Raw genomic sequence first — 16,134 nt, 5'->3', positions numbered from 1 at the left:
TCCATGGTATGATTTACCGTCTAATATAGATTTGAACGAATAAACCTTGATTTCCGCAAAAGATGTTATGATCTTCAATTTCTTCCCACAGCAAAACAGTACATCAGGTATGAATATTAAAGGAATGTTCAAACGATTTTTTGTAATATCTTTCATGCGTGGAAGATCTCCTTCAATTCGTGCTAAATTTTCGATGTTTAATATAAATGGTGTGTTTTGAAAGTATGATTGTTCACCTTTTATGTCAATAAGCACTTCCCTATCGCAACACGATTCTCCGCAATAGATTTCTGATACACTATCACGAATCAATTCCAATCTCTTCGGTGTGTGTAGAGGTATTGCTTTGTACAAACCACACAGTATAATCAAAAGCTCCAAATTTATCTTCGTCATTTCTAGCTTTACCATTTACTTTTCGCATAATTTGGTTTGTCGTTAAGAAAGCGATTTTTGTAAAACTTATAAGGAAGTCATTATAGTTGCGACTAAATTTTGACGTCACAATGCTTTTTTGATTTTCGACGTCATTTATTCTTAGAATTTTGAATCCATTGCAATGTAATTATTTTTCAACGATCACTCATTCTTAATAAACAGACGGATTTGTGCGGTTCGTTCATCAGGAAATCGGTGAGTTGCTTTATTATTTTGTTAAATTAATCTGATCAACTGATTATAATATGGGTATAAACTTCTCTCCTCTCCCTCAAAAGAGAGATACATTTTCTTTCCATTGTTTTGTTGTTTTCTTAATAACACTTACAATATCTTGCAATAGTTCCTTCATTTAATTTTGTCATTATACTTTTTTTAGCGAACATGTCAATCATCGAAGATAAAGAATACAAGAACGCGTTGACTTCATGTTGGAGCATAGAAACTGATTTTGCAAAATGGTTTCCTGCTGAAATTGTAGAGTGGATCCAGTACAAGTCTAAAATACTTGGTGTCGCACACCCTTACCTTTCTATTCCGTTGTTAGTGGCAGTATCTTATTGTAGCCATCAATGTTCCGTGACAGCAGGTGCAGGTCATACAGAACCACTCATATTAAATGGACTGGTTGTGGGACGTTCTGGAACGAACAAATCAGCAGCGCTTCATACGATACTGGATATAGTGAAATCCATTGAAGTACCAGAGAGCCATACCTTCGAATCTGGCACAATGGAGGGTCTTATGGTCGCGATGCGCGCCAGAATTGAATGGGAACACCAAGTTTAGTTCAAATGCAATATTTGTATATATTTAAAACCTCTGTCATGTTAGTCTAAACGAGATAATATAATATGATTAGAACCATAAACCTGAATATACTAGATAAGATATGGCTCAATCAATTTCTGTCCTCCAATAAAATGGAATGTAAACCAAGACAATCTATGTACATCAATTACAGCAATTACTTTCTGTTCTCCACTTTTAAAACCAAAGTAATATAAATCAACAAGCCAAATACGTTTGTCCAAATCCAAACAAACCAGAACTATATACAAATGGTGCTATCAATCTGTCCGCCATTTCAAACATAACCAAATAAAATAAGCAAGAAATAAGGGGAGAGGTTACCAGCACTTCACCCTTCAATATTTACAACATAATCATCAAGATACCGTGGGCGCCTAACATTGCGTCTCGCACGATTGTTGGTGTCTTCCTCAGGGTCAGCAACGTCATCTGGTTGAAGAGTTGTTTCCTCGTCAGATGAAGTGAAGTCGCCGATATGATTGTTGTCCCAGTCGTGGAAGTATAGTCGTTGGCGGGGAGTTGCGGGGTATATACGTGTCAAAGGTAGATCGTACTTTCGAGACATGAAGCGTGAATTATCGAATTTCTGAACTGTAGCCATATGGCCAACAATGTTCGTAACGATATATTGCTCCCTAGATTTATGCTTGGAGCCTTCTTGTTTGATGAATACCAAGTCACCGACTTGGACGGTAGCATCTTTAGCGGCGTCTCCGCCTCGGCCTTTGGATCGGGCACTGGGTTGATGGTTTCGTTGTCGGAGATGCTCGTGTTGATGAAGAAGTGTGTTGTCCTTCACGTCGATTTCATTGCCGGTTGATTGATCTCGTCTATGGATGATTTCTTTCGCGGACAAACCACGGGATCGAATACGTGTGTTGAGGTTGTGGAGGGCTTGCTCGAGAGCAAGCGGGGTTAATGGCTTCCCCTCTCGCTCAATACGAATTAGTTCATTTTCGAGCTCTTGAATACCCTTGTCGATTGTTGCGTTGCTGTTTTTATTCTTAATTCTACCAAAGTTAATTAAGATACCGGCAGATGATAAACTTTTGTCTGTTTTGAGAGACTGAAAGCCAGGGGCGGCATCGACATGAATGATCGTAGAAGGTGTTCTGAGATGGTTCGTGGTAGATAGAAGAGCAGAACGAAGACTTTCAGATTTTTCGTCGGGAATAAAAACGGCGGTAGTGTAGCTCGAGAAAATATCGCGAGAAACAAAGATTTTCTGTTTTGTGCGGCGTAAAACGTCGGCAGAGAACATCTTTCCTGGGTGGTGTGGCAGGGTTGTTGATGTTTGCTCGTAGGTTTCGTTGGGTAGTTTCATTAAGGATTGACAAGTGTGGCAACTTGATGTGACAGACTCGATTGTAGAAATGCTATTTATAGCATAGAAATGGCGATCGAAGACCTTTTGGAGTTGATTACGGGTTGGGTGATTGAGTTGAATATGGAGGGCGGTGATAAGCCCGGGGAGGATGGCGGAGGGTCGAAAGCAGCCACCGAGGGCAAAAGACGGAATAGCTGTTCCGGAGACCCCCCTCAGCTGGAAATGGCCTAGGTGTTCCGGGAAATTTTCAAAATATTTGCTCCTGGAAATACATAGCTGTTCCCTGGAAAAATCGTGAAAGCTCTATATCAGCTTTCCAGCTGGAAATTCACATGTGTTCCGGGTTGATTCCATGTAATTTTCACAACTGATATAGAACTTGGGAGCTGTTCCTGTAGCCAACTAGCTGGAAATCTGGAGCTGTTCCGGTCGAGATTAAGTTTTTTTTTTCTGGACAAAGATCGAAAGATTGAGCTGTTCCTTGAATTAGCCAGCTGGAAATTTAGAGCTGTTCCGGTCGATTTTTCGGAGCTGCTCCTTAGACAGTTTAAAACAAGACGCTCCTGGAAAACTTCCCTACTGGAGTAGGAACAGCTAAATTTTTTGCTGGCAAATTGAAAAAAATTGAAAAAATGAGCTGTTCCTCTACAGTAGGGCACTTTTCCAGGAGCGATTTGTGTTCCGAGCTGTCTTAATTTAAAAACTCTTGATTTAAAAACACGGGGGTAACATAAAATGTAAGCTATGATAGCAAGCAATTGTAAAATTAGAAAAAATTTTTACCATAACTTTCACAGTTTAGAAAATTACATCGTTTGAATGAGAGTTTTTTACAAAATCATGAAAGTAGCAGAAAATAAAATGCCAGCGTAAAACTAAACTATCTAGTAACCCCCGTCTTTACACGAAGTAAGAAAATAGAATTTGCAAAATGGTAGCAGAGTGGCGCGAAACTATTTTGTTCTGGTTGGTATCGAACTACAAACTTTGCAAAAGTTAAAGCTATTTCAAAGTAAATCTTAACCTAACATCATGATCCTTGCCACAAATCACTGATTAACTGTATGAAACGCTTTTGCAGTTATTCTCGAAGAAACTGGGGAGGATATTTTTGTGGTTCTTTGAGCAAAAATGAACTAATCTTTTAACAACTCAACTCATGAAATCTTGGTGGATCACAACTGATTAAAATGAAACACTGTCAAGAAAAACACTGAAAACTTCAAAACTGACAAGCATGACCAGGTATGTTTTTTTTTAACTTTTCAGTTCTATACCAGACTCTCCCACTCTATACAATCGATAACTTTTTCCCAACCATTGTTCATTGATGACCAATCAATAACTGATTGATTGATTGGATATCGACTGATGGTGATGGGGAATCGAGCCTGTTCTATAAATAATTTGCTATATCTTTTTTTACCAATGTTTTGTTCAATGGATAGGCAACCAAACCTCACTTCTCAAAAATTAAAAAAGATTATCAAGTAAGTTAATATTCAGGGAAATTTTGTTTCGATTTTTCAGATGACACCCGCGCAAAAATAAGTCTGAATGGAAATCTGAAAAGGCGGCCGTCCACATAGAACGTACGCACTAAGAGGGAGGGGGATCTTCTCAAAAGCTTGTGCTTTTGACAGGGGGAGGGGTCAAATGGAAATTTTACGTACTCGGGTAACTTAATGAGACTGTTCATCTAACGTTTCCAGATCATCTAAAAAGAACGACAAATAACTATTAAAAAGCGACAAAAAGAACGACAAATTTTTAAAGAACGACAAATTTCGTATTTCGCCATCCACAACCCCGACCGAAAGTGACTGTTCCACCCCTAGAGATTCATTCCTCTTTGATTGTCACGGGAATTAACCACTTGTGGTCTAAAAGAACGACATATTACGCATGCGTATTAGTCTCTATTTGGGTGAGCTGGAAACATTACATGAACTAACTCTAATAGACCACGTCTTACTTGTTTTGGTTTGTTTTTGTGATCTCGCTTGGTCTCACTTTTGTTTAAGATTTTCAGCTTGAAAACCAAGGTAAAAGAGACAAAAGTTGGGGGCAAAATAGGGGGCATTTGTCTCAATTATCCTGTATTTCAATGCAGCTTTGCTAGACTAAACAAGACAAACCAAAACATAATGACATCACAGTGAATTGGTCTATGCGCGTGTCCCAATTTCTTCAAAAACTACTTATATTTCTACATTTCTTTTTGTATTTATGACGTCATAATTAGGTTTTCTTAACCCCATTCAACCTAGGCTTTTAGAGGCGGTTCAGAACTAGGGGAAAACTACGTATTTACTAGAGGGGGTATAGCCATTTGTGTACGCTTGCGTACAGGGGGAGGGGGTACTTGATTTTCAACATCTTAGTGTGTACGTACTACGGGGACAGCCCCAAGGTCTAAGCCGTGAATTTTTTTTTACAAGGTGGTATTCCAAAAATCCTGTGTCAGACTTTCTGAAACACTGAGTTGAGCTGAAGTTAATTCCTTTTTTAAGTTTAATTTTTCTAAAGTTTGCAGAATGAATTGAAAAAAATGTTTTCAAAAATATTTTTCAGAGGGTCTGAATTCTAAAAAATTGATTTTTGAGATTTTAAGTCAGGAAACCAGTTTTTAAAAAATCTAATCAATTCATTGCATGCCAAACAACGATTTCCCTGAAAATTTCAAGTCAAAGTCTTTATCTGATTCTAAGATATATTCCTGACAAGGTACATGCAAACCTGAGAAAAATGTGGCTGCGTGTTAAAAGGCTGAATGGTGCGATACAACGCAAATGAAATACAAACTAAAAGGTCCTCTTCAGCCACAGTACAAAAATCAACAAAAACGTGTTGCGCTTAAATCAGTAAACAAAGCAAATTTTGTTGTGATCTTGCGAAAACATAAAATTTGGGTGAAGACTGCCATAAAACTGTGACAAATTGTTCATTGATACACGTTTTTTTTTTTAAGAAACACACCTTTATTAAGAAACATGATGCTCAGAATGCCTAAAAACTAAGAAACATCTGAGAAACATGCTGAGGCTGAGAATGATAAAATAACATTTTTTAATCCAGCCTTATATAAGGCTGATTATGTCAAAAAGTTTAGAAACATGTAAGAAACATTTAAGGCTCAAAAGGCCGATTTCTTAAGAAACATTGAGGCTGCTTGGTGAAACTAGTTTCTTAAAAAAAAAACGTGTAGTCCAGGATGACTCTGTAGCCATAAAAACCTTTCTGGTGCATATTTTCATTCACATAGACTTGAATTGACAATGAGCTGACTTGACCTAAGGTGGTTATGAGTAGTGGAGAATGTTATCTTGAGAAGTTATGTCCAGTTCATTATAATTCACATTTCCATCTTTGTTACATCATGTTGTACTTGGATTTATATCTACTACAAACCATTATGTCAGCTACTAAAAGCACACATCCAGCCCAATGCGCAAAACAAAATGGTGGCAACTTGAGAGTTTTACGCAGAAATCAAACATAACCACATACAACCAAAGTACAGCAATTTTCTAGCTTCAATAGAGTCTATTCTTGATTTAAATAAATCATTTCCATCAAAAGGAGATTTTTTTCTTTTGCTAGGGGGATTTTTTAAGCACCAAGCAGGAAAAAATGCTCACCGCAGCCTGAATGATAAAGATATCACTCTGAAATTTTCAGGGGATGTTCAGAAAGACTAATGGATCTAAAAATACCCAAAAATCGAAATTCAATTATTTTTTCGATGATTTTAAATTTGGCAGTAGACCGCCACCTTAAATTTCAAAAAATGTCAAAGGACCACATGTTTACCACAATCAAAAGAAGCAAAATTTAATCCTCATGAAAATTAATCCAATTGGAGTATCAAAGTCGATTGATATACAATCCATCAATTGGTTTTCAGTTGGTTATTAAGTGAAAGAAAGCTGTCGATTGTATTTAGTGAGAGTCTGGTCCATGTGATTTTTACATAATTTCTTGTGCCAATGATTAAAACATTTTTTAATATTATGGTATTATTACACTTTTGGATTAGTAAAAGTTCAATGTAAAAATTTTAATCTTTTGGTTAAGTGAGTGAAGATTTTATTTTAAAATTTTTGTGTGAGTTTCACAGCTAAGTAGCTGTACGTATGTGTCGTATATTAAGAGTTCATTATTGTGTTTGTCAATCAAGAAACTTTTCTTGATGACAAACTTTATTTTCTGGGAATTAACAAGTAATCTTTGGTAACATCTGATCAGATTTTTATTAGATTGGTATTGTGTTACCATGGTGCTTGTGTCACAGTATGTGACATTGAAAACCAAAATCAATAATCAATGGATGATTGATGACAAATCGATAACAATTAATGAAAAATCAATTACCATCGATGCACTGGAAGTTAATTGATAATGATCGATTGTTAATCGTCAGAACCAATTCCGAAAGGTAGTCGATAGTAATTCATACCTCATCAATAACAATTGATTTTGCATCAGTATCCTGGATTATTGATTCTGATATTTATGATCAATTAGATCATTTATGACTTCCTCAAATTGTTTATCTGAGACTTATTCATTACTGGTTCATCTGAAACCCTTCACAAAGGGGTGAAATACTTTAAAGATATATTAAATAACTAAAAATAATTGTTAACGTTAAAACACAAATAGAATATAATTAAAATGATGATACTGCTGTCTGGCTGTATTCTGAGACTTAAGATATTTTCTGTGTTTTTGGATAACTTTGGGAAGGCTTGGTACTTTTTTAAATCAAATGATCCAAAAGATTCATATGTCTAAAAAACGAGGGGGTTTGGATACAAGATTATGGGCGATGACGCGCTTCTCGAACTATGCTAAACTTAGTTACCTTTTTTTGCTCAGAATATAATATATTTTTATATTTCATATTATTGCTAATTTTACCATTTATATATATACATTTAAGATAAACAGCAATGTGACAGACGTTTTTGCGAGTTACCTATATCTTGTCATTTTCTCTAAAATGAAATTGTCTCTCGGGATTGACATGTTGTGACGCGCTCCTTCTTCAAAGGCGTTTTTGCGAGCAACAATACTTTCCCTTTGAGATGGTTTATGCTAGATTACAAAGGGGATCATTAAATGAATCGATACGGCTACACATTTTAGCCACATTAAAAACCAAAGTTCCTTCCCAATAAAGTTAGCCGGTATCTTTTGACGTAGTGGTCACGATTGTCTTTTTGACATCAATAATAAGGTTTTAAATGTGTCAAGCAGAAAGTAACACTTTGGCATTGCACTTAACACTTCTTTGGAGATGAAACCTTTTTGTTCTAGTTAGGAGATGAAAAGAGTAAGTCATACTTTTCATAAAGTAGTGATCTTTAGGTGTGTACATGTAATGAATACCCTTACTTTCAATCGAAGTTGTTGAAAAGATATGAGGCACTGTTTGCAAAATATACTATTTAAGATGTACACACAGTAATATATCTTTATCTGATATATATTTTTATTTCAGCTATAAAGAATTGACCTGGGCATGAATTCAAAGCTCCAAGATTTCAAAATGCAGAAATTGGTATGGTTTTTATTGAACATTTGAATTTGAGAGTTTAATTGAATTGACTGCACTAATTTGTTTACTATTTATTGGGTGTTCTGACATTTAAAATCCATACAGGGGGTGGACAAAACTTTTCAAGCAAAAAATAATAATTAGTTAAAATGGGCACATACTAGATACCCCTTGAAAATGTCAAAACTATAAAAAAAAACTTGGAAAAAGTTCTTCATACCTTTTAAGTGAGTGTGCACGGGTTTTAAGATAACTTTTAGCCCCTTGACTTTCCTTAAACCCCAGGTTGCCCCAGGGAAAAGTTCGTTTACCCTTCTGTATGGATATACTTAAAATGTAATGGGTCATAGTTTCCTGTTCTGTACTATAAAAATTGAAATTTATTTACGAAAACTTTAAGTAGCACGCATATGACACCGCGCTAGTGGTTGCCTCTCATCCATACACTTCTTCTTTCATGATACCTGCTTTAACCATTGCCTATTAATCAAGCACTTCCGTTTCCATTTCAGTTATCAACTGGACGATGGACATGAAGTGAAATGGGATGAGATTCAAAATACCAATGATGCTTTCAGTGATAAGACTGCTGCAGGAGAAAACATAACGCAAGACTTCAATTGTAATGGCTATGGATGATTCAGCTTTTGAAATCTTTAGAACAGTCCATGTTTTAAAATGATATATTGTCAGACAATCCAACTCAAACGTTTACGATGAAGTAACTATTGCATCCAGTATGCTCATTTAGCTAACCGGATATGTCAAGAATGTTTCTCTTTCAAATAAACTTTCTTCCCTTTAAAATTGACCTCCTCTTTTTGTACAAGCCGCCCCTTCTTTTGAATTCAGTAAAACTTTCAAACCCATTATTGTCAAGGGGGTATGACCACTGTATTTTTATTTTATACCCCCCCCCCTAAAAAAACTTATGATTTATTACCATTTTGCCTTGAAACGCAAAAAACAACTCAAGTTACCCAGAGTCGTGGTTTTACAAGTTAGGTTAACTGACTATGGACTATTTATTCCGTACGAGTACAGGGTATATGATTATCAAAATTTCTCTTTGATACATGTTTCTATATATTCTATATAATATATATTATTTTTTTCAATTTATTGTTTTTAACTTAATTAAATTCTTTTCAAAATTGGAAATATATGTGAAGAAACAAGATTTTCTTTCAACCTAAATTCAACTAGGAGATCTTTCGTCTCTATTGGTACATAATCAGTACTGCCTATACATTTGAAATATGTGTACCTTTTTCTTACCCTGTAAAGTAACCAAATTCTTTCCATCGAGAGTGAATGGTATGAATTTTAACTATTAACTACTGCAAAATGCGAATATTTCCTCTTTTTCTATAACTATAAATGATATGCCTCCCGGAAACTAATATTCTCGATAATAATTCGATTATTTCTACTGAAAAATAAGTTTCACAATACATGAACCCAAAAGCTGCCTCGGAAATGCTTAGATAGAGAGATTTACAAAGCTGAAAATGCTTTGACGGATGCTTATATCCTAAGCAAAGTTTTAGAGAAATTTCGAAAATCCTGCCAAAAACAAACAAATTCTGAAAATGAAGGCTCAAAGTAATGTTTAGCTTGTGTTTAAATTTTTGCCATATATGAGCCTAGATATGCTTATAAAAAACATGTAAAGGTCTTTTCTATCACTACCCCTTACCTCGGACTGCGCAAATTAACTCTCGAAGTTGTTGTCCAAATAAATTTCCAGCTGGAAATACAGAGCTGTTCCTATTAAGTATCATAATCGCTCCTGGTAAATCGGAACAGCTATGTTTTGCTTTTTTATCTCCAGCTGGAAATAGAGAGCTGTTCCCTTGAAATAAAAAGATTGCCACTGGCGTAAGAACAGATACTTTCCTTTTTATCTCCAGCTGGAAATAGAGAGCTGTTCCTGTGGAATTACAAAGTTGCTCCTGGCAAATCGGAACAGCTATTTTAAGGAACAAAGCAAAAAGTTCTTTTGTAGAGCTGTTCCTGACGATCTGGGACTTTTTCTAGACAAAATTTACTTTTCCAGCTGGAAATTTGGAGCTGTTCCAAAGAAGCTAAATATGTCAACTTTTTAGAAATATTCTCCTGGCTGGCAAATCGGAACAGCTATTTCGCCTTTTTGCCCCGGTGGCTGCTTCTGGAGGGTACAACGATCAGTTGTCGTTGGTGGACGTAAGGATCATTCTTCTTGACGACAAGGAGATTATTGGCGGAGATCGTAGCGACGCGTAGGTACTTTCGAACGTCTTGAATGTGTCGCGCCTTCCGTGGTGGACGTGTCCCTTGTTGTAGATGGGCGAATGCACGACGTAAGGAGGGGCATTCTTGTTGTGCAGAGTGCCAAGAAGAATTGTTAAGGAACGGCATTCTAGCGGATCCTGAAAGGATGTCGTCGATCGATACTTGCTGAACCACTGAATCGACTGTCTCTTGTACAAACTTGCAAATTTGGCACGATTTGTCGCGGCATTCGTTTGGGTTACGAGAACCAAAATCGCTCGAATGGTTGGATGAACCGCTGATGTGGCAAACTTCTACGTTGAATTCGCTGAGTGTGGCAAGAAAGGTCGAAACGCGACTTGAGGTGGAAAACTTTCCTTGACGTAATCGTCGGTTGGCTTCAACGCACGGTTCGTTGTCGGTCAGCACTTGAGTAGAGTGGTGAGAGTCTCGTATGTATGGAGCAAAGTGATGAACAGCGGATGATATGGCAAGGGCTTCATGTTCACAGGGCCACCATCCGATTTGGTGTGACTTTAGTTTAAAGCTGAAGAATCCGCCGATATGACGTTTGCCATCACGATCGAGGAAGAGTGTAGCGGCTAAACCTTGGTTGACTGGAGAAGCGTCTGTTGTCAATGTAAGCTTATCGTCGGGTCGAGGTATGGTGATCGTTTTGGGTGAGTTGACAGCCTCTTGGCATCGAAGGAATTGAGTCCTCAGTTCGTCCGTCCAGTGTATCTTTTGCTGGCCTTGCATGCCTTTAATGGAATCCTCCAGTGGTGCGACGAGCGAAGAGTAACGTGGTATGCAACGAGCAAGGGCTTTAAATGCACCGATGAACGATCTCATTGATGTGCATGTTGCTGGTGGCTTGACGGAAGCTAGGGGTGATGTCTTGTGGACGCAGGGTGATAATGTGCCATTTTTCCATTTCCAGCCAAGGATTGTTGTCTCTACTGGACAGATCACGGTCTTGGCAGCGGATAAGCAGAGATTGTTTTGGGAGAGTCGTTGGAGCACCTTTTTCCAATTCTCTAAAAGTTCATCGATGGTGTTTCCAACAACGTGAACATCGTCAGCAAGAATAATAACAATTCCTTGCTGAATTAAATCTCCAAAAATACGACACATTAGTTCTTGTAAATGCTCAGACGAGCCGGGCATACCCATAGCAGATCGAGTATACACTCGTAGTCCCTTGAATGGTGTGACAGTTCCGAGGTATTTCATAGAGGACTTTGCAACAGGAATTTGAAAAAAGCTTTTCGTCAAGTCAGCTTTAATAAGATACTTCCATTTAGAGAGTTTTCGTAAAACATCATTACAAGTGTTGGAAACCGTTGGAAGTATTTTCGTATACTGTCCGAGATTGTTAAATGCTGTAACAAGTCTATAACCTCCGGAAGGTTTTTCGGTTAGGAAGCTAGGAGAAACATACTCTACATCGACGTTAACATCTTCTGGTTTGGCAAGGACGCCCAATTGTTCAAGCTTATCAGCTTCTTCTTGTAAAGTTTGTAAATTGGACTGTTTGTAAAAGGGAAGCTTGCCCTTCTGTGGTGGAGGTTGGACGTTACCGATGTTGACTTTGGCACGGATGGTTCCACTGTGGTCGTTGTAAGCACCAAACACGGGATTGAAGACAGAATCGTACGTTCGATGGAGGTTATGGAACGACTGGAGTTGTTCAGTGTTGAGCTGGTTGTCTGGATCAAGCGAAACGGCATCAGAGAAGAGTGATGTGAGAGGTGGACGGCTACCGGCAGACTGTATTGTAGGTGCTGGATGATGGTGTTGATGCAGCGAAGGGAAGTCAGATGGTGTAATGACTCTCCGTATCATAGCGAAATGTTGCGACTTGGAAAGCGAGATTGCTTCTCCGGAGTTGTTGGGGATACGAATGTTGCCATCAATGACTCTGGAGATGTTAGGTTCTGGCCATGATCCATTTAGTGGTGATGAACGATGTGGCTCGATCGAGATTTCGCCTTCATAGCATTTCAGTGATTCGCTACTGAATTCTAGGTATTCTCCTGGAAGAACGACATGACTAACGTCACTGCGAAGGATAAACGATTCTGTTCTGAATATGTCTGATTGTCTAGTTGGTTTAGTGCCGTACGCAAAATTGGATGATCCAATGGTGATCGTTTCTCGTTTGAGATGAACCTGTATATCGTTCTCTTTACAGAAGGGTACGCCGGCAAGTAAGTCGCAGTCAATTGTATCAACTACTAACGCTGTAACTGGTAATGGAATGTCACCAAAGTTAAGTTGTATTCTTACCTCTCCGTGTATTTTTAAAGAACTCTTATCTACGGAACGTGCGGAGTGTCTGGTTGGTTGGATAACGATGCCAGAGCGTCTGACGAAAGATCTCGAGACGAGTGAAGAAGTAGCGCCTGTGTCGATCACAATATGAGCTGGATGATGTTGGTAGAATGCATGGAAGTAAGGGGAAGAATCACATTGGACTTTTTGTACTGTAGACTCTGGCGTGACTTGAAATTGATCACTTTCGAAATGTTCTGCTTCCTGGGGTACATCATCAGAAACGTCAACGGTTAGTGCGTCAGCGATTTTCAATTTTTCAAATTGGGACAAAAAATGACATCCGGCAATGTCGTGACCCTGATGATTCCTTCCAGCTGATTTGCAGAGAATGCATGATTTGGAGTTGCTAACACCTTTGGCGTTGAAACGACGTTGATCGCGACGTTGAAACGTTTGACGTTGCTTTGGACGTCGGGAGTTGGTGTAATTTACTGAAATCTCATCTTGGACAGATAAATCAGAAATAAGACAGTCCATAGCTTCGGCTAGCTGAGGTTGTATTTCTTTAAGAGTCTTTGATTGTAGGTCGTGGGCGTAAACTCTCGAAACATGTGCTGGGAGGCGTTCGTCTATTAACGTTAACCACATATATACTGCTAAGCGTTCTAGTGTTGGTGACATTTCTTCATTAGCTGTTGGTGCAGCGCCATCGTGAATTAAACCTGATTCCACAGTGAGGAGGTTGTCCTCCAAGTGGGCAATAATCCTTTGGAAGAATGTCTCATAACGTTCATCGCTCTCACGTTTAATATTTGAAAGCTTAAGGAAGTTCACTTCTGATTGGGCGAACGAATAATGTTTACGGATGCGTTGCCATATCCAGTTGAGACTGGTGCTTTTCTTGACGATATCGTTCCTGAGTAGTGAAGGGACGAATTGGGCGATGAGTGCAAGCATGCGTTCTAAAATGATATTCCTTTGGAGAGGTGTTTTGTCTCCTACAGCTTGCAAACCACGGTTCGGTATGGATTTCTTAGACCAATTTGAATCTAAAAATTGGCCGAAATCGTTGTTTAATGAAAGGTGGTACATAATGTTCGATTGCCAATTGGCAAAGCTAGTAATTGTCTCATTTTCTGTTAATTGCCACTGTTTGGGTGGCTTGAAAGAGTCAGCCATGATCAGAGGTCTTGTATACGTATAGTGTCGACAAAATCACTATCGTCAACCCAAAGTTAATTGAAAACAATGGAATTTGAATCAACCAGTATCCAGTGAAGCGGATCGAAGCAGCTATCACCACGCCAGAATTGAATGGGAACACCAAGTTTAGTTCAAATGCAATATTTGTATATATTTAAAACCTCTGTCATGTTAGTCTAAACGAGATAATATAATATGATTAGAACCATAAACCTGAATATACTAGATAAGATATGGCGGCGGGAAAACGACGAGTCGATCCTGGCTGTTTACGATGAATTTAGTTCCTTTTACGATAGTTTAGACAAAGGAACTTCCGGAAAGTGTGAGAAGTCAAGGTTTCTAACATTGTATAATGGCACTCCGTGGTCGAAGAAAACCAAAACCAACGGTACGATGGAGCTTGTTTCACCACGTTACAACAGCCATCGTATGCGGCTCAATTCGCTAAAACGAATACGTCTGATGGATTTTACCAAAGATTTCTCCTAAGCGTACCAAAAGAAAAGTTCGTGAAATACAACGAGAAAAATGAGTGCATGAAAAAACAGAGATCATCTGTTGTCAAGAGAATTATACGAAGCATGCAAGGTGAAGATCAATCTCGAGTTCACAGATGCAGCAAATAAGATTTATCAGCAACTACACGACGAAGTCATAGACTACCACCAAATGGATCAATTTGAAGAGGCAAAGTCGAGTGTAAAAAGTAAGCCGATCGGTCTTTTTTTAAGGATTTCAGGTGTAATCTTTTTGATGAGAAAATGTTTGAGTGATGATCCAGCATTTGGAGTGTCAAACAAAATAGAGGAAGCAGATGCTCAAATGGCTTTGCAAATTGTAAATTATTCTGTACAAAACGTCTGCTTGGTCCCGCCAAAGTTCCCAATGCCAGCTGCCGTGCCAACTGGAAAATCGATCAAGAAAGCTCCGTTACCGGAACCGGAAAATCTTACCGTTGAGTACCTTCAGCAATATCATAAAGTAACCAAACGTTTATTAAAACACAATACTGTCCCGTTAACCAAGATAACCAAAGATAAGGTTTACCCGATGATCAACGACACTAGCGGTTCCCAAGTTGCCAGCAAGTTTGTGCAGGGTCTTCAACACCTTGGTTTTGGTACAGTCACCCCGACCTCCAAACATTTCAAGCGATATCACCCTGATGATGATAATTGTCCCGATCGTGATTCTCTACGTAAAAAATATAAACTTTTGAATTTGATGTAAACAAAATAAAAGTAATAACCTTAATTAATAACATTTCCATTTTTAACGTTCTTTTGTCCTAAAATGTTTTATCATGTTTTTAAGTGGTGGTTCCTAATTTCTATTAGTTGATCAACGAGATTTTATATGTTTACTTGGTTCTTTGTGTTTATCTGCCGATTATCGTATTGAAATCGTATGCAAGCTGAGGTCTTCATTATAAATTTTTTTAACTATATATATTATTTCATTTGAGATTTGGATTTGTTATATATATGTTTTTAAATAATTTATAAAGAGATGTGTTGCCTTCTGTGACTTCTATATGTTTTTAAATCTATAACATACTTCGTTTTATAAAACTTTATTTCTTTTGTTTTTTTTCATATTTCTTTTGCTTTTATAGGGCCTTTATACTTGAAAATTAAAATCGTTATAGGGTTTTTTCGATATCTACATTCAAAAATTAATAATACGACTAAAGTTAAATTCAATTATGCTAGTGGCTAAAGACTTGAATAATGATAATAATAAGACCTATTAAAGTTGTTATCAACAAAGGCTCTCCTAAAATTTTTTAAACTCAAGTTTAAGTCTATGCGCTGCCAAACAATATCTATTTTCGATTAATAATAAGATGGATTTTGATTTTTGATTTCATAAATTTCTTTCATTGAGGCTAGAATCCTATTGCGGTTGTGTCTAAACTCTTTGCTTGAGCCTATGATCATATTGTTGTAGGTGTTTGTCTATTACTATTGCGGTAGTCTCCGGGTTTCCGCCGGTGATCGGGTTTTGAATTTAGAACTTTCTTTGAGAATAGAATCCTTTTGCGGTAGTATGCAGGTTTCCGCCGGTGATCGTCTATTACCGGCGGCGGCGGGTTTTGAATTTAGAATTTTCTTTGAGAATAGAATCCTATTGCGGTAGTCTCCGAGTTTCCGCCGGTGATCGTCTATTACCGACGGCGTCGGCGGGTTTTGAATTTAGAACTTTCTTTGAGAATAGAATCCTATTGCGGCAGGTTATCTGTGACTAGAAATCTATA

The 16,134-nt window shown here is 37.8% G+C and overlaps 1 long non-coding RNA gene across 1 annotated transcript; it reads left to right on the top strand.

Annotated features, from left to right (window-relative positions):
• The first annotated feature begins 3,731 nt into the window (after positions 1-3,731).
• LOC136815462 (uncharacterized) lies at positions 3,732-8,739 on the top strand. Its single transcript, XR_010847718.1, has 3 exons — positions 3,732-3,823; positions 8,085-8,144; positions 8,654-8,739. It is a non-coding gene; the product is annotated as an uncharacterized lncRNA (long non-coding RNA).
• The last annotated feature ends 7,395 nt before the right edge of the window (positions 8,740-16,134 follow it).

This window comes from Clytia hemisphaerica, unplaced genomic scaffold (genome assembly GCF_902728285.1).
Source record: "Clytia hemisphaerica strain Z4C2 unplaced genomic scaffold, Clytia hemisphaerica genome assembly, whole genome shotgun sequence".
In the NCBI taxonomy this organism is placed as follows: Eukaryota; Metazoa; Cnidaria; class Hydrozoa; order Leptothecata; family Clytiidae; genus Clytia; species Clytia hemisphaerica.
Note: the sequence above shows the minus strand (reverse complement) of the source record. Positions and strands in the feature narration are given on the sequence as shown.